This window comes from Ursus americanus, chromosome 1 (genome assembly GCF_024610735.1).
Source record: "Ursus americanus isolate L20-20 chromosome 1, mUrsAme1.1.p, whole genome shotgun sequence".
In the NCBI taxonomy this organism is placed as follows: Eukaryota; Metazoa; Chordata; class Mammalia; order Carnivora; family Ursidae; genus Ursus; species Ursus americanus.
Genome location: NC_142127.1, coordinates 34,330,963 through 34,350,312, shown reverse-complemented (window position 1 = coordinate 34,350,312; position 19,350 = coordinate 34,330,963). Strand labels below are relative to the sequence as shown.

At 40.9% G+C, this 19,350-nt stretch overlaps 1 protein-coding gene across 2 annotated transcripts in view; it reads right to left on the bottom strand.

Annotated features, from left to right (window-relative positions):
- The window catches only part of GALNT13 (polypeptide N-acetylgalactosaminyltransferase 13), a 512,016-nt gene extending 493,852 nt beyond the window's left edge, over positions 1 to 18,164 (bottom strand). For both annotated transcript variants that reach the window (XM_045781744.2, XM_045781753.2), the window contains exon 1: positions 17,781 to 18,164. The gene's annotated coding sequence lies outside the window, so the exon portion shown is untranslated. The remainder of the gene's footprint in view (positions 1 to 17,780) is intronic.
- Positions 18,165 to 19,350: the final 1,186 nt, after the last annotated feature.

Here is a 19,350-nt window from a genome sequence, read left to right as displayed (position 1 = left end):
TTCATTTTCATTTGTTTCCATGAAATTTTTTAATTCTTCTTTAATTTCCTGATTGACCCATTCATTCTTTAGTAGGATGCTCTTTAGCCTCCATGTGAGTTCTTTGAGTATTTGAATTCTTTCCAAATTTCCTCTTGTGATTGAGTTCAAGTTTCAAAGCATTGTGGTCTGAAAATATGCAGGGAATAATCCCAATCTTTTGCTACCAGTTGAGACCTGATTTGTGGCCCAATATGTGATCTACTCTGGAGAATGTCCCATGTGCACTCAAGTAGAATGTGTATTCTGTTGCTGTAGGATGGAACACTCTCTAAATATCTGTGAAGTCTATCTGGTCCAATGTGTCATTCAAAGCCCTTGTTTCCTTGCTGATCTTCTGCTTAGATGTTCTGCCCATTACTGTGAGTGGGGTGTTAAAGCCCCCTACTCTTATTATATTGTTATCAATGTGTTTCTTTAACTTTGTTATTAATTGGTTTATATGATTGGCTGCTGCCAAGTTGGGGGCATAAATATGTATTATTGTTAGCTCTTCTTGTTGTTTACAATTACAATATAGTGTCCTTTAATTACAATATAGTGTCCCTCTTCATCCCTTACTAGTCTTCGTTTTAATTACAATATAGTGTCCCTCTTCATCCCTTACTAGTCTTCGTTTTAAAATACAATTTGCTTGATATAAGGATTGCTATTCCAGCTTTCTTATGATATCCATTAGCATGATAAATGATTCTCCACCCCCTCAATTTCAATCTGGAGGTGTCTCTGGGTCTAAAATGAGTCTCTTGTAGACAGCATATGGATGAGTCTTGGTATTTTTATCCAATCTGATATCCTAAATCTTTTGATTAAAGCATTTAGTCCATTTACATATAGAGTAACAATTGAAAGGTATGAATTTAGTGCCTTTGTATTTCCTGTAAAGTCCCTGTTTCTGAAGATTGTCTCTGTTTCTTTCTCAGCTATGTTACTTTTGGGCTGTCTCTTTGCTTACGGGATCCTCTTTATATTTCTAGCAGGGCTGGTTGAGTAATCACAAATTCTTCCTGGAAGCACTTTATCTGTCCTTCCATTCTGAATGACAGCTTGCTGTATAAAATATTCTTGATTATACATTTTTCTCATTTGGTACCCTGAATATATCATGCCAGCCCTTTCTGGTCTGCCAGATCTCTGTGGATAGGTCCGCTATCAGTCTAATGTTCCTACCCTTGTAGTTTAAGGACCTCTTGTCTCAAGCTGCTTTCAGGATTTTCTCTTTATCTCTGAAATTTGCAAGCTTCGCTATTACATGTCAGGGTGTTGATCTCTTTTTATTGATTTTGGGGGGGGGGGTTCTCTGAGCCTCCTGGACTTGAATGCCTCTTTCCCTCCCCAGATTAGGGAAGTTCTCAGCTATGATTTGCTCAAATATACCTGCTGTCCCTTCTCTCTTTCTTGTTCCTCTATGACCCCAATAATTCTAATATTATTTCACTTTATGGTATCACTAATTTCTCAAAGCCTCCCACCATGGTTTATTAGTTGTTTTTCTCTTTTTCTTAGCTTCCTTCCTCTCCACCATTTTGTCTTCTATGTCACTGACACTCTCTTCTGCCTCATTTAGCCTTGCTGTTAGAACATTCATTTTAGACTGCATCTCAGTGAAAGCATTTTTAATTTTGGTCTGATTAGATTTTATTTCTGCACTAAGACATTCTCTAGTGTCTTTTATGCTTTTTTCAAGCCCAGCTAGTAACTTTATAATTGTTATTCTGAATTCTAGGTCTGACGTTTTACTTATATCCATATCGATAAGATCTATGGCAGAGTACTACCTCTGGTTCATTCTTTTGTTGTGAATTTTTCTTTCTAGTCATTTTGTCCAAAGAAGAATAGATGAATAAGAGAAAAAAATCAAAATATCAACCACGACCCCAGCATAATACACACTAGACAAACCCAAAGATGTCAGAAACCAAAAGAGAAAAGAAAAAAAAAAAGCAGGGGGGAGAGGGAATATAATCTCACAGGTGAACAAAACAGGGTGATCCACTTGATCCTGGGTGTATTTTTGTCTGTTTATTAGAAGACACTAAATCCCAGAATTGTAAAGAAAGAAAAACTTATACATAAACAAAAATAAAATTGAATACAGTGAAAGGAAGCCAAAAATAAAGAATATATAAAATGTAAATATAAAAATGAAAATTAAAAAGACTTAAAAACAAAGAGTTGATAAAATAAGAAACTAGTTGAAAAGGAAAAAAAAAGGAAAAGGAAATTTTAAACTGAAAGACTAAAGAATCATGAGAAAAAAAACCCTCGAATTCTATATACTGTTTTCTCTTAGCACAGGAGCTTTTCAGTTCTGTGAGATCCATAAATTTGGTATTTGTCTGCTGTTTCCTGCTGGTCTTAAGGGGGTGGGACTTGTTGCACTGATTCTCGGGTGTCTTTGCCTGGGTGGAGTTGCACAAACCCTTGCCAGGGGGTTGGGCTCAGTGTAAGGTGCTTTGGGTTGGTCTATGTGGCTTTTGTTCCCTGAAGGCTTTCCGCACTGCTTTAGAGGATGAAAAAAAAGAAAAGTAAAAAATGGCAGCACCCTGATCTCCAGCCCCAGAGCTGAACAGTCACTGCCCCCACTCTTCATGCACCCTCAGGGAAAAGCAGTCAGTCCCTTTCACGTGCACCAAACTCCTTAGATTCCTGTGGTGCACACCCACACCAATCCTCCCAGGGGAAGGAGAGTTGTCGCATTGAACCGAGCCACTCCCTGGGTCACTGCTAGGGGAACAGTTGACCAATCGTGTGCACACCTGTGCCGCTCCTCCCAGGGGAAGAAGCAGGGTCTAACAGGGGTTGCTGCTGGTGGGTCCCTGCTTGGAGAGCAGTCAGTCAATCTTGAGGCAGTTCATGGTTTATGGCAACACCAAGCTGAGAGGCCACTCTGGGGCTCGCTAATTGTAGCTGGCTTCCCCGCACCAATGCTTGGGAACTCTGCTGCACTCAGGCACTCCCATTCTTTCTGTGACTCTGGGGATCCTCAAACCACGCTGTCCCACCTAGGATTCTGCCCCAATTTGCCACCTGAGCACCTTTCAGGCAGGGAATTCCCTCACAGGAGCAGACTTCTAGAAGTTCTGATTTTGTACTCTGCTGCTATATCACTATCCAGTAGCCAGCTTACAGAGGCTCCCTCCCCCCTGCCACAGTTTATTTTCAGATATATTCCCTCAGATTCACATCTCCGCACCTCCTACCTTGCAAAACGTGGCCACTCTTCTATTTGTATAATTGCAGCAATTCTTTTATTAGATCTCAGGTTGAATTCACAGGTGTTCAGAATGATTTGATAGATATCTAGCTCAATTCAAGAGGCTGGATGAAAAGAGGACCCCTGTTCATCTGCCATCTTGCTCTTCTCCAGGTCTTCTGATCTTACCTCCAAGATCCTCTCTACTGGAGCAGGCTGCTTGATCATTAAATTAGTATTTCAAGTCTTGTAAATAGAGATCCCTTAATTATTGCTGTGAATATCTTAAGTTCCTGCCTACTCTGAAGCATTCTCCATGCTTCTGTTAAGAGCACAGTTGGGGCGCCTGGGTGGCACAGCGGTTAAGCGTCTGCCTTCAGCTCAGGGTGTGATCCCGGCGTTATGGGATCGAGCCCCACATCAGGCTCCTCTGCTATGAGCCTGCTTCTTCCTCTCCCACTCCCCCTGCTTGTGTTCCCTCTCTCGCTGGCTGTCTCTATCTCTGTCAAATAAATAAATTAAAAAAAAAAAAAAAAAGAGCACAGTTATTTCCTTTGGGAAAGCATCTCTCCCACAGTAAAAGTCCTTTTGCATTTTTTTGTGTGTGTATTTACTTTAAGTTCTTGTTTTGTGGTTACCAAGAGGTTCACATATATCATTCTCTATATATAATAATCTAAAGTAAATGGCAACTGAAATTTGAACACATTCCCAAAACCACACTTTCACCCCACCCCCAGCAGATTTTGTGTTTTAAAATTTTTGTATTTTACATCTTTGTATTTTACGTATTCTTTAACTAATTATTGTGGCTTTGGTTAATCTTACTACTTTTATCTTTTAACCTTCATACTAGCTTTACAAGTATTTGATCCATTACCCTTCACATATATTTACGTTTTCCAGTGACCTTTTAATTTATATTTTCTTATTGTTAATTAGTGCCATCATTTTCAGCTTAAAGAAGTTCCTTTAACATTTCTTATAAGAATGATTTAGTAGTGATGAACTCCTTTGGCTTTTGCTCATCTGGAAAACCCTTTATCTCTCCTTCAGATCTGAATGATAATCTTGCCAATCAGAATACTCTTGGTTGGAAGCTTTTTCCTTTCAGCACTTTGAATATGTCATGCCACTCTCCTCTGGCTTGCAAAATTTCTGTTGAGTAATCTGCCAATACTCCAATGGAGTTCCCACATATGTAATATTTTTCTCTCACTGCTTCTAAGATTCTCTAACTTCTGATGTTTTAATTACAAGGTATCTTAGTGTGGAGCTCTTTGGATTAATTTTATTTGGAACTCCTGTGGCTCCCTGGACCTGTATGTCTCTTTCCTTGCCTAGATTAGGGAAGTTTTCAGCCATTACTTCTTCTGATAAGTTTTCACCCCCTTTCTCTCTCTCTTCTACTTCTGGGACCCCTAGAAAGCAAATGTTATTCCACCTAATGTCCCATAGGTCCCTTGGGTCATCTTTATCTTCTAAATCTTTTTTTTTTTTTTTTTTTTTTTACTATTTGCTGCTTTGTCTGGCGGAGTTCTATTGTCTTGTCTTCTAGTCCATTGATCTGCTCTGCTTTATCCAGTCTGCTTTTGAGGCCTTCTGGTGTATTTTTTCAGTTTAGTTACTGTATTCTTCAGCTCTATGACTTCTATTTGGTATTTTCTTATATTTTCTACCTCTTTGCTGATATCCTCACTGTGTTCATCTATTCTTCTCTAGAGTTTGGTAAGCATCTTTATAACCTTACTTTGAATTCTTTATCAGGTAAATTACTTATCTCCATATCATTAATCTCTTTTTCTGAGGCTTTCTCTTATTCTTTTGTTTGGAACACATTTCTCAGTTACCTCATTTCCCTTGACTCTGTTTGTTTGTATGTATTAGCTGAAAAACTGCCTCTCTCAGTCTTGAAGGAGTGGTCTTGGGTAGGTGAACTTTCTCATCCAACCTTGCCCTAGCTTTTGCTTGTCTCTCGAATCCTTGATTATCTAAACTACCCAATTTATTCTTGATATACCCTCATTTTTGAGGATGTGGAAAGAGCTGTCAGTTTTCCAAGGAGAGTAATCTCATTTAGCACGGAGTTTCAGACTGATTGGAAGTCAGACCCTTAGCAGTAGCTTTGGAAGTATGCAAATATATACAGTTCTGAGGGGAGACGATTGTAATCTCTGATTGCCTCTAGGCCAGGAGATCTGCAGGTATCCCTGGAAAACAGTTATAAAAATCAGGGCTCCAGATGAGTTTACAAATTCCTTTCTGAGAGGTCTTGTTGAGCTGTAATGAGGCCAAGAGGGAAGATAAAGATGGTGTTTCCCTATTTACATTTCCTGGAAGCACTTCCTTAAATCTATAGATGTGCATGAAACCTGAAGTATATCTCTCTGGCTGAGGCTCCAGACTAAGAGGACTTTTTCACATTTGCATTTGTGTTTCAGTCTGCTCTCTGTGCAGTGCTCTGAAGGTGGTGGCTTGCCAAGAACTACCCTTCCAAATATATTCCCATGGAGCTCAGGGAGGCCACTCCCCTTGGCCACTAGGGTCAGGCAGTTATACACTGGCTTATGGGCAGCTGAAGAGTATAGGAGGTAGGGCACCATTGTTGCCTTCAAAAAGGCAGCATGAAAATGTCTGTATGTGTGCCCATGGTCTTTAGGAATACAGTGGGAGAGTGTTTTGTCTGTGCATCCCCATTGCCTTCAGGGCTGGTAGTAGAAGAATGCCACGATCACTCACACTTTCCAGGCTCAGCCAAGAAGCAAGGGAGTGTCATAAACACCCAGCTAACCAACATTAGCTAGGGAGCAGATGAATGCCACAACAATTCATACTCACCTGCCCCAGCCAGGGAGCAGGGAAGTGCTGCAACCACTCATGTTCGCTGGCTTCTCAAGGCAGGATGGCGCCATGACTGCTAGCCCTTGACTGACTTCGCAAGACAGTGAGAGGGTGCCGTGTATGAGCTCACCCACCTGCTAGCAGGGTAGGTGGAAAGTGCAAGAACAGCATTTGTCAGCACCTCTATCTCTGGGGAGAGTTCCAACTGTCCTCTGCCCCTCCAGCAGATGCTTTCAGATCAGCAATTAAATTTCCTTCACATGCAGTCTAGGTGCTTTTCAAACTGCTGTTTTTTCACTCGGTCTGAGGTGAGTGAGACTAGACATGAGCCATTCAAAAAGGGAATCTCAGTGTCCTACAGTATTTTGGCTCCCTTGGACATTAGCCCCACTCGCATTTTGGGGGCTCATCTCTCTGGTGTGGATCATGGGGAGTTAGGGTGCCCGATGTGAGGCATCAACCCCTTGCTCCTCCTGGATAAGTGCTACACTGGTAAGATCCCTCCCCTTTGTGGGGGCCATGCTAGGGTGTTGTTTTTGTGACATCAGGTCTCTGCTTCTCCTACCTTTTTCAGCGTGGTCTTATTATCCTCTGACGTAGAGAAGAAGTTCATCTAGTTTTCAGAACATTTCAGAGGGAAATGATTCATACAGCCAAAGATTTTGTGTGCCCATGGAAGGAGGTGAGTTCAGGGTCTTCCCAGGTCACTCTCCTATATCTTAGTTTCCTCTGCCTTGCTTCACTCTATCCAATCTGTAACAGTCTGATATCTTTCTGACTCTTTAATTTAATGCTTAATGAGGTTTCAAGAGAACATATAATAAATAAAGATATGTATCAATACTTCCTCTTAAAATGGATACTCACCTGTTTAAAAGTAATTCCACTGACCTAGAGAAGCTATGCTTAAAACACTTAAAATGAAAAGAAACCAAGAACAAACAAAATTTTTACACTATTGAATATCAACATAGTCATGATGGCAACAACGCTGCCCTTAATGATTCAAACAAGGCTCTCTGTTGAAAGAAATGAAAACTGCACATCTGCACAGGTCTTAAGGTACACAGGGTAAAAGCAATACTACTGATTTCATGTTTATGAGATGCCTTATGCTCTGTCCTTGTGGAGAACAAGACAACTAATTAACATTCTCAGAAAAAAAAATATTTGTTGAAGTTCAAAATTATTTAATGAGATAGTTGCAAGTATCTTATATTTATGAAGGTTATTTTTCATTACAAAAGGAATGGAAATGATGCATACACGTTATCCCACTTGAATTAGAATTTTATAAAGATAATAAGAATCTGTGCATTGTAGAAGCAAAATGGGCCTATTGTTGTCTGCAACAGCAAATGAAGTGTCTCATAACTAGCAATTCAATGTGTTAATTCAGCTGCACCATCCAATTACCTACGATTCATCTCAACTTAGTGTGCAACAATAAAACTCTTAAAAAATCTGTGACAAAAATGTATGTTCTATGTTTATCAAATAGGGGAACACTACCCAAAATCAAGGAGTGAGAGCCACAGAAAATAAATTATTAAAATTGTTCATCACAATCTATCAGTTAATATCATCATAAATTTTTGACATGAAGTCAATAGCCTAGAGTTAGTAATAAAACACATATTGGATGTTTTATATGGAAAATCTGACCAAGAAATATAGAAACCATGTGGCAACTGAAATTGGCATCCCTTCAAATAACACAGCATTCCCTCAGAGCCACGGGCCGGCCAACTGCCAACTGACCACAGGGCCCAAGCACACGATTCTAAAAGTAGACAAAGGTAATGAGATGTGAATTTAGCTTCCCCAGCCTCCTGCTAAATGACCCAGATGCAAAAGCAAGAGCGTCTGTCACTCTTACCTATTCAGAACTAACTGATGAAATGAATAAAAGCTTTTCTTTGTTTAATTTTTTTAACAAATCAAGAGAACTAATAGTCTAGTCCTGCTACATGTGTATTTATTAAGCCATAGAAGAAAGACCATTTAAAGTAGAAAGAACCATGAAGAAGGAAGAAAGGAGCGGAGGAACAAGGAAAAGATATGGGAGAAGAAAAAGAGTATTGAGAAATAATAAACACATTATTTACTCAAGAACAAAATATAGAGGCACACTGACAATCTATAGGAGAGGTATGAAATCTGAACCGTATTCAAGGACAGTCTGGCCTCTAACATTTTTCAGGACAAATGACAGTCCCAGTTGAGACTGAACTATCAAGAGACTCAAAGAAAGACGAGCCTTGTGGATTCAGAAAAAAAAGAGGCAGAATTTGCAGCAAGAAAAAAGGAAAAACTGTACTGAGTTTTGATACTAGCTAGTTAGTAACACCATAAACCTTCATTTCATTTATAGACTCTCAAAAGAGCATTTTTTTAAGTGCAAATTTCAGTTTTTAAAAAAACAGGCAGGTGGAGTGATTCATTGACGGTAGGTAACTGAAATAATTTACATAATCCAATCCACTATCAGTCAATCTAAAATAGCACTTATTTTTTTAAAGACTAAAGAAAAATCATTAAAACACTGTTCTAGTGCATTAAACAAAAATAGTAAGCAATAGAAAGTTGCTGAAAAATCAAAGGTCATAAAGAGAACATGTATTGTATCAAAGATTAATACATCAGTTCTTGCAGATTACTAGTGATTCCAAATTAGTAAAGATACGCTATCATATAAAAAACTTAAAATATTTCTTATTAGATCAATTACAGATACATATCTCAATTATGGATTGAGGTTATATAGACTAATCTTATTTACTTAAGGATTTAATTTTTTTCTTCCTGTCTGTATATGTTAATTTCTTCTTATTTTGGAGGAGAGGGTAGTCTGCATCTAAGTAGAGACAACAACATACTTAAAAAATCACTCCAATTATTCCACATTTATTGTCTCCTTCATAATTAACTGTCTTTCTTAATCCAGTGCTATGACTTCTAAAACATAAACATTTTTGTTTCCCACTCTAGAAATCTTATGTGTTGGTCAGGTTTTCTCCCTTCATTTTTAAAGGCAAAACTTATTCAAATAGGAAATAAGACCTAGGAATCTGGGTTCCATTTTCAATTCTGCTACTTTGGGCTTTGAGATATAAACCAAACTGTTTTATTAACCATTTCATCAAAATAGCATAGTCCTTGCTCTGTCACTCATCAGCTTAGTCTGGGACAATTTACTTAACCCTTCTGTGTCCCAATTTCCTTATGTGTAAAATGGCGGTACTGATAAAACCTACTTTGGAGGGTTGCTATGATGGAATGAATTAATACCTGTAGAGCACTTAGAATAGTGTCCAGAACATAGTAACTTCTATCTTTTTTAAGGGAAGAAATATTCTACAGTAATGTGAAGCTATTTTAAGTATTATATAATGCTGGGGGAGGGGGGTGTTCCAAATAATCTACCCTAGTTAAAATTGAATCGTTTCTATCATAAGGAATCCACATGCCTATTTTAGAATGCATGACTGTTCAAAACCATAGAGCAATATAAGTGATATTAAAAGTAATACTGATAAGTAATATCAAAAGAAACTGCTCTGTTCCTTAAATATGTATGTAGGAAGGGGCTTGATGGTTCAGTTTAAGTCTATTTGCTCCCCTTACAGATCATTGGCCCTTCATACTTGTAGCAGTGAATATTTTTATTATTCCCAGGGTTCTCTGTTTTAGGCCCCAGGTCATAACTTCTGCCCATTTTTATTATTTCTAAAATAGTTGGTTACTACTTTATTTTATTGTGAATAGTCACTACTTTAAAAGCTCAAAATGGAAGAGGAATCACTGAGCCCTAACAGCTTGCCCAGAGATTACATTCTGACTTCAGATTTGACTCTATTTTTCCTTTAAGTTCTAGGGCTATTTTACGTTCTGAGTAGTACTTTGAAATATTCGCATCATGAAAATGAAATCAAATGCACAAATACGTTTACTAGTTTACTAGGATTCTTGCATTTCCTATGATAGTTCAAGTCCCTGAATGTTAAAATGTAAGTGTGCGATTGTGAAGACTCACCGACATCAAAAGTCCTATGAACAAACTCTATTTAAAAAGATGTATTGTTTTAATAGTAATTTCTCTTTGTAATTTATGACATAAATGAATGCACAATTTTTAAAAAAAGTGTGGGTGTGGAGAATAAGTCTGGCTGTGCTAAAAGGATAGTAACTACTATTTTTTTAATGAATAAAAATTAGCAAGTAAATCTGAAAAATGATGAACCAGAAGTAGATCAGTTGCTTGAAACCTCACTGTATATTAGAATTATCTAGAAAAATATTTATAAAAATAGAATCTGGGGGCTCCTGAGTTGTTCAGTCGGTTAGCGTTAAGGGCTGTCTTCAGCTCAGATCATGATCTCAGGGTCTGGGATCAAGCCCCTCCTCCCAGACCCCGAGATCAAGATCTGTGCTGAAGGGTATCTGGCTCCCCGCTCAACAGGAAGTCTGCTTCTCTCTCTGCCTCTGCACCCTCCCCCCCTCCACTTTATGGTCTCTCTCTCTCTCTCAAATAAATAAATAAAATCTTAAAATAAATAAATAAAAATAGATTCTGTAAACTCATCCTAGGCAAATGAGAATCTGTATCATTGGGATCTGACAATCTCTATTAAAATAAACACACACACACACACACACCTCTTTAGGTAATTTCAGACTGGTTCATTAGCAAGGACACTAAACAATGCCTTAGGTCAATTTCGCTACATTTCACATACCCCCACTGGCATTTTTTTTCCTCTTCGATGACCCCAGTAAGTCTCCATCCAAAGCAAGTTGGCATTTAACAGCCTCAGTCAGTTTCACAAAAGTAGTTAGAAGTTTACCTTCCCAATTTTCTTTCTTACCTAAAGCAAAAGGGCTTGCTTTGTCCTCACCAAGGCAAACAAAGAAGTGAAAAAGGAACGACAGGATCCCTAAAGGCTGGAACACACAGGTTTGGGGGAAGGACAGAGGAATAAGTTCTTGAGACATGCTCCTCTGCCCAGCATTCATCTCTTGTCCCAGGACACAGACTGGCACCATCTTAGTGACAGTGATATGCGGTTAACCACCATGAAGGAACAAGTCACCTCCAATTCTCTAATCCTTTCAACAAACACTGCCACAGTAAACTGAGGCTAGAGCAATTGCTAGCATCTTTCCTGGGCCCAAATTTTATTGCCCAGGCTGGCGACTACCAAGAGAATGTAATAACTATAAGGGTTGTGTATGTCTCATTAAGTGATGGGTATGACTACCATGCTAGGCTGTGCTGTCTATGGGCACAGGGTGCATGGGGAAGATAGGATTTTACAAATGAGGTTCACACTAAGAAGGGTTCCCAAGCACAGACTACAGAAGATGGTGAAATAAATTACCAGACTGTGATAAAATTTTCATCAGTCTTTGTTAAATTAGAAAAATAAGTGAATGTAGAAAAATGCACAGAGAGCTAAATTTATTCTATTTTAAGAACTATATTTTGATATTCAGTTCTGCCATCTTAGCTAGTGTACAAATGTCCACTCTTTTATATGATGGTGATAGAAATAGACTTTTTATATCATTCTTACCATTCAAAAGAAAATGTTCACATGGAGGTTGGCATTCAATTTTTTTTTTTTTTTAATTTACTACTCAGTGAAAATGTTAGACTGAGAACTACCAGAGCACTGGCTTCATAGACAGAAAGAACTGATGTGATCCCTGGCACTAATATATATTAGCTGTGTGATTCTGAGTGAGTGAGTCCTCATTTACACAGTGGGGACAGTAATACTACTTACTACTCATATGGTTGTAAGGATAAAATGTGGCAAGACTTATTAGATGTTTACTTATCCACAGTACAAGGACAAAGTAAGTATCCAATAGATTTTAGTTACTTTCTCAATTTGTAACTCAACTCGCCATTTTTAACTCCATCATAAATAAACTGAAATGGCTGTACCTTCACATAGATTTGTTTCCAAGTATTTGTTCCCATTTTTCTTTCATTAGATTAATGGTACTACTGCATAGGGGTCTTGATAGTCATATAAATCTCATCCTTTCCATCTGAAACTAATTGTATAATAAAAATCTCAAGAGGAAATTAAGTCAGTTATTATGCTTCTGATCTACAAGAACATAATCCTCCCCATATGTCAAAATCCATTTTTTAACAAAAAAAAAGAGGTGCTGTGCTTATAGTATCAAGGCAATTAATATTAGGCAAGAGATTAAGTTGACATTTACTACAATCTCTGAGGTGTAATTTAGATGGTTTTGAATACACAGGCTTTGCTTTAAATTCTTCTGTTTACAGTGACTACTCGGCACATGTATTACGATCACCAAAATGCCAACTAACAGTTTAATCACACTTCCTATAATGTTCTACAAGAGCTTAAATAAGATTTAAGTGACATCAGTGTAGTTTAATGTATCAAACACAGTCCTAATTAATTCCACATCATGTTAAAACCCTGATATGCTAGATCTTGGACAGTTCCCATCTATCTTAACAGTAAGCAGTTCTAAAAAAAAAAAATACAAAGGAAGTCTGAATATTTAATATGAGCAGCATTTTAATTTCCTCATATAACAGAAAATATGATCACAAATGTGTTCATATCTATGATGTTAACAGTCACGATCTTCTCTACATCCCTCTGAAGCTATGTTGGAAGGATTAACCATTAACATGGAACAACTTTCAACAACTGATATTTTGTATCTTGCTTTAGGTCATTGTGAAGGGTGGGCAATTATAGCAGGGTAAACATTAAGAGAGAACCCAGGAGTTCATAAGGACAATAATTACATGTGCACATTTGCGTAAAGTTGGGCCCATAGAGAAAAGGCACATTTCCCTATTTTCACTTACATTTTAAATGCTGGGCCCCAGAAATCTCTTAATAATCTATAGTTAAAAATTTTCAAAACTAAGAATTTCAACTTAAATAAATAGGTCCTGACTCAACTAAAGAAAATAAAATTAGAAAACTCATAGCTAAAAATGAATTTTAGCTAATTCATTTACAGGGGAATTGGAACATACATTCATCACACAGGTATCTTTAGCCACCTGTAATTATTTCTTGGTAATCAAGCAAAGACCAATTAAACATATTTTATAATACACTACATTGAAAGCATACACATAGGTTTAAATCTGAATCCAGGAGAAACACGTATCAAATGAATAAAGTCCATCTGATTTATACTTTGCTCTAAAATATAATTACTTATAACACCCCAAATGGATGACCAACTACTGAATTAATGTGCACATTCACTTTCACAAATTTCTTTGAATTTTCTAAGTATTAAATTTCACAACACAAAGCTGGACTCTTCAAAAACACATATGTCTATAATTGAATAGCAGATGTCCTTAATTAAACAATGTGTTTTAAGATAGAAATTGTAAATAGAGGTCTAATTGGGGGTACCTGGCTGACTCAGTTAGTAGAGCATGAAACTTGATTTCAGGGTTGTGGGTTCGAGCCCCATGTTAGGTATAGAGATCATTTAAAAATAAAATTTTAAAAAAAAGTCTAATCTGTTAAAATGACAAGAGGTTTATCAGAGCAGACAGTACCACATCTTTAAATATGATGTATGTGTTTGAACATATACTTAGTATGTATGTGTGAGTGGGTGGGTGGGGGTAATACTAAGAAAGGCCATCAAATAGATTGTCAAAGTCAATATGAGTCTAGATTTGATGTTTCACACGTGTTTATTCTGATGACAAGAGCAGAAGGAAGGAATGAGAACCAAAACCCAGTTAAAATTCTTTGAATAATTAGGCATATGGTCACTCAGACTTCAAAGTAGTGATCCTATAAGGCCTCATTAGATTTAAGACATGTACATGTTCCTACTACTGATGGCAATACAAACCCAAGAAGGTGATATATTAAAAGTCACAGTCAAGAATTTCTTGTTTATTGCAAGAGATGCCACTTGAGATTGTGATGTCTTGTAACGCCAATAAAGGACAAAATTAGAGACTATTCATTTTCATAAAGCACAATGAACACTTATCAAAGACATGTAGTACTGTTATTTATTTCACCTAGGGGACTTTATTCATACTTTATTCTTAATCGTATTTTTTACTTTTACTTGGTGTTATTCAGAAACACCAATATCCTCTTCATTTGTCCTGCCAGAAAGAATAAAAATACTCATGTATTGCTTTCTTTCACCCTCTCCCTAAAATGCCAAGTTTAAAAAGCTGCACAATCTCTATTCCATAGAAATGCTCCTATTAGAACTACCACTTGTAAAAAAGAACAGAAAGGAAAGGAAAAAAGGAACACTTCTAAAAATCAAGTAAGCAAAATGGAAACATTGTATTTCACTCTGACAAAACTGTTCAACATACATATAAAGTTAAAAAGTTAAATATGCCTCAATATTATCAGTAAGAAATCAGAACATATCTCAACCAGGATCAGAATTTCCACCTTCACTGTATCTTTGCTATTTTTAAATATAAAACATTGGGTACAATGTCAGGTGATCTGTAAGTAATATTTTTAAAGCAAAATTGCCTTGAGCAGCTCCTCTACTATACTCATGACATATCCCCAACTGTTTCAAGAAGTGATTACCCGGGGCGCCTGGGTGGCACAGCGGTTAAGCATCTGCCTTCGGCTCAGGGCGTGATCCCATCGTTATGGGATTGAGCCCCACATCAGGCTCCTCCGCTATGAGCCTGCTTCTTCCTCTCCCACTCCCCCTGCTTGTGTTCCCTCTCTCGCTGGCTGTCTCTATCTCTGTCAAATAAATAAATAAAATCTTTAAATAAAAAAATAAATAATAAAAAAATTTAAAAAAAAAGAAGTGATTACCCTGTCATCAAAAAAGCAATACTGACAAAAAAAAAAGACCCCAAAACAAAGCAAAACAAAACAAAAAACAAACAAAACAAACAAACAAACACAATACTGCTGCCTATGAATTCCTACTAAGTACCCTGTGTCAGGAGGACTACATTTCCAAGTACTTTGGCAAATTCTCATATGCATGTAGTACCACACCTCTCATATATATTTGAAGCAGTAAGGAAGCCTATAAATTATTTAAGGCAAGTGATTCAGTTTGCAGATCAATTTATAGCCCCCAAATATTTTAAGCTGACAGATCTGCTCTTTATATTAAAAAAGAGAACTTTTCACTTGTGAAAGACCACATGAAAGTATCCACTAACAAATGATGTCATGTTCCAGTTTACTTTCAAGTAGGAAGAGTAAGAGATGCCAGCCATCAGAGCCTGTAAAATCATTTCTTCAATTCTGTAGTGACTTGTTAAAGAGCATCAGCCAAGTTAAAGACTTACAGAGAGAGGCAAACTCAAGCAGTGAATGAACCAAAAAGGCACAGAAGAGTCATGTTTCAACAATCCTTCTACTAGTCCTCAATTACCATTCATAAAAGACTAAATGAAACAGAAAAAAAAGGGGGAGGCAGAATTCAACTTCTTGTATGTAGGCTCATTAACATAGCTGGGTGACATCAAATCCCATAATTAGCTGCATGCTAATCACTCAACTAACAAGTTTTTATTAAGCATTTACTAGTTTTCCCACACTGTGCTAGGGTCTGCATATCTGAAGCAGCATCCGGCTCCGCTATGCACTCTGGAATCCAGAATTATTCTACACCAGCAGCACTGTACCTCTTTTGCAAAAAGCTTTCTTTTCTTCCTCCCCAAACCTGATCTCAGACACAGTGCCTCTACTTCAGCAAGCAGCTTAAGCCCTGGAATGGGATGAGCATCACACAAACGGAGAATTAAAAGCATTTATTTAAACAAGCAGGAGCAGCCAGCGAAAATTCTCAGTAGAGTTGAAGGTGGGCAGGGGCATAAGGAAGAGATGTGAAATCCTGGCTCGTGGCAAACAGTGCAGAGAAATGCACATTTCTCATGCTCAAAGCCTGCCTTAGGCTATGAAGATTCTCCAAATCTATCCATCTGTGAAGTCACTCAAACAGGGCTTCAATATTAAGGTTCTAATTCAGCAGGAGAGGGGAAGTTTGTAGAGATCAGCAAAAAGGGAAAATTAGTAATGCAATGCAAAAGTCAAGATGAGGAAAAGGAAAGGATGCATAAAGGCAAGGAGAATGATCTGGGAAAGTGAAAGGTCCAAAAAATGTCACCAAATAGGTTGACCTTACTTTCCACTATTCTCAAACAAGCTGGTTTCTTTAACACTAGAGGGCATGAACGCAAGGAATAGCGCGCGCACACACACACGCGCACACACACACACACGCGCACACACACACGCGCACATACACGCGCACCCGCGCGCGCGCACACACACACACACACACACACACACACACACACACAAACACACGGAGGGTAGGGAAGCAACCCTGAGCAAAGGCAGCCTTCATATAAAACTAAAGATCTGAGGTTCCAAAGAAACCCCGAAAAATTTTAGGCGTCTGGGCAGCCAAGTGTCTTTACCCTACAAATAAAATCTCTACGTTCCGTTCCTAGAAACAGTGACCACGACCTCTCCCAAGGAAACCGCTCAAGGATTGAGTGTTATGGCAGTTTAAAGCAGGTAGTCCCGAATGCTCCTATCCGCTACCAACACCTTTGCCTCACGAAAGCTCCCACCCTTTCGAGGTTAGTTTTCCCTGAATCCAAAAGCTTCATCCATCTCTTCTCCTGGTTCTACCAATAAAAGCTGGAGATGTAGACTATCTACCAGGAAATTAACTGATTGTAGCCAAATAACGGAGTGAGGGGAGGGGCGCCCGCAGCTTTTGCTGCCAACAGCCTCGGTGCGCTCGTGTTCGCGGCAGCGCAGAGCCGGGAGACTGGCCCTTGCGCCCCTCATTCAGCCCCTCGACTCCACGAGAGCCCACACAAGGGAATCCCCCCGCACACCCTCTGGCTCTGACCAGGGAGATCTCTATGCCTGGAGATGCCCAGAAGGTGGGCCGGTGCGTGCTCCACTGGCCAAGGCGCCTGGGGATCTGGAAGGCAGGAGTGGCGAGGAAGGGAGGCAGAGAAAAAATACGGCAAGAAGGAGAGACAAGGGTAAGAGACGGAGTAACAAAAAGAGACATCCCAAGAAAGACAAGGAGAAAAAGAAGGGAAAAGAAACAGACCGGAGGGCGCAGAGGGAGTCAGAGGGAAAGTCAGAGAAAGAAACTGAATCAGAGACAGAGACTCACAGAGAGAATGAAAGGTCGAGGGGCACTGAAAGAGAGAGGCAGAAAGAAAGGAAGGCTATCATCGAGGAAGACACCCGAGCTCCAGAGCGTCAGCGGTGTCAAGCCGAGGAGAAGCGTCCGCGCACAGCAAGCCCCAGCCGCCGGCAGCTGGTGGGAGAAAGTTGCCCCCGCCGCGAGCGCCACCAAGGCGCAGAGGGTGACCAGCGCCCCGGAGCTCAGCCGAGTAGCGGAAAAAGCGGGACAGACGGCGGGCGGCAGCAGAAAGTTCCGCGCCTCGCGATCCTCCCTCTGCACCTGCAGCGGCGGGCGAGCGCGCTCAGAGTGCCCAGGGGGCCTTCTCGCCGGGTCCGCGGACGCCCCTGCCCCCCCCGTCCGGCCCCGGGTGCTCGACTCCGCGCCCTACACTGGCTGCAGGACTTTGCGGCACCCACCCGGGCACCCTGGCCACCCAGAGAGGACTCGCCCCAGACAATTACGAGGAAGAGAAGGGGAGCAAGAGAGAGACGGAGACCTGCTCTCGTGGCCAAGGATCCCGCGAAGAGGGAACGGCAGTCCACACACGGGATTCAGCTTCCGACCAGCCCAGCTGGCGCCGGTCTGCCGCGCCGAGAGTGCCGGGTGCGCCGAGCCCGCGCTCACCTGGAACCCGCGCCGGCCCGCGAACGCCGCGCGCAGCCCCGGCTCCCGCCCGCGCCTCTCTCTTCACACTTCCCCGGGAGCGGAGCAAGCTGGCTCCGGCCTGGGCCAGCCCCAGAGAGGGGCCCTCATAGCGCAGCGGCGGGCTAGGGGGCTCCGCGAGCGCCGCAAGAGCGGTCGCCGAGGCCGATGAGGCGCAGGAGACCGAGAGAAGGCTCCTAGCACATCGTCACCTCGGCAGAGCCGCCGCTGCCGCCGCCGCCTGGTCACTTCGCCCCCGGCCCCCGCCCCCCTCCCACCCCAGCGCTCTCCCTCCCAGCCCCTCCTCCTCGCGCGGTCCCTCCCCCTCCCGTAGCCCCAGCCTGGAGGCCTCTCACTGGGCTAGTATCATTTACGTAACCAGCACCCCCCAGCCCTCCTCCCTCCCCGCCCCCGCTCCCGCTCCTCCCCGGGCTGGGGCGGTGTGCACCGAGCGCGCTCCAGCTGCTCCTAGAGCTGCTGCTCCAGCGACGTGCACAAGTCCCGCGATACTTGGCAGGCGCGGCCCCCAAGAGCAACTGTGGGGTGGGCTCCTCTCCCCTACAGAGCGCTTCGTGACCCCTTGCCATCCACAGTTCCCATGGTGCAAAAGCCGGCTTGCGTACACGGTGTTAGCCCGGTGCACAAGCGAGCCTCTTATAGAGGTGCTGGGGGGTCGGGGACTGCCCTCGGGGAAAAGCTGGGGCAATCCCACCCCCGTCGTAGTCTCTCCAGTGGAGAAATGATGCAGGAGACTTGAGGTTTCAGAGCCTTGAAGCAGAAAGGACAGACAAGAGTTTGGTCTCTTGTTCATTACAGTTCTTACACCCTGACAGGATCCTAGTGTTCTGGTTGGCGACAACTGCTGCCAGCTTACACCGCGTAAGAGAAGTGGGAACGCAAAATGCTTCCTTGTGCTCTTAAATTTTTTAGGGAGAAGACGAAAAGTGGGGATTTGAATTCCTTTCTCAATGAACAAGATATGGTCTTTGACACATACACACACATAGACAAACGCACACACCTTCAAGTGCCTGAATGCTTGCATTTCAAAGTAAAGTTAATGTGAAGTCATTTCCCAGTAAAGTTAATGCATAGTGTAGCAGAAAGTCTGTGGAACTAAATGAGTTAAAAAATGTATGTAAGGATCTTAGAACAAGGCCTGGCACAAGGCACAGACTTAAGACTCAGAGATTATTAGCATTCGAAGACCTGAGACCTATCCCCCACTGCCATGAGGGAAGTACTCTTCTAGGAAATTGGGATTACTGAGTTCAAATCCCTGCTTTGCCATTTATTCACTGCTGGCTTTCTTTGGTCTCAGTTTTCTTATTTGTGAGAGTAAAATAGGGGTCTTTCCTCCTCTCCCAGTGTAACTTCACCTGTCTTAGCTCCCTCTTCTAAGTTTATTTGGCAAAACTGGGGGA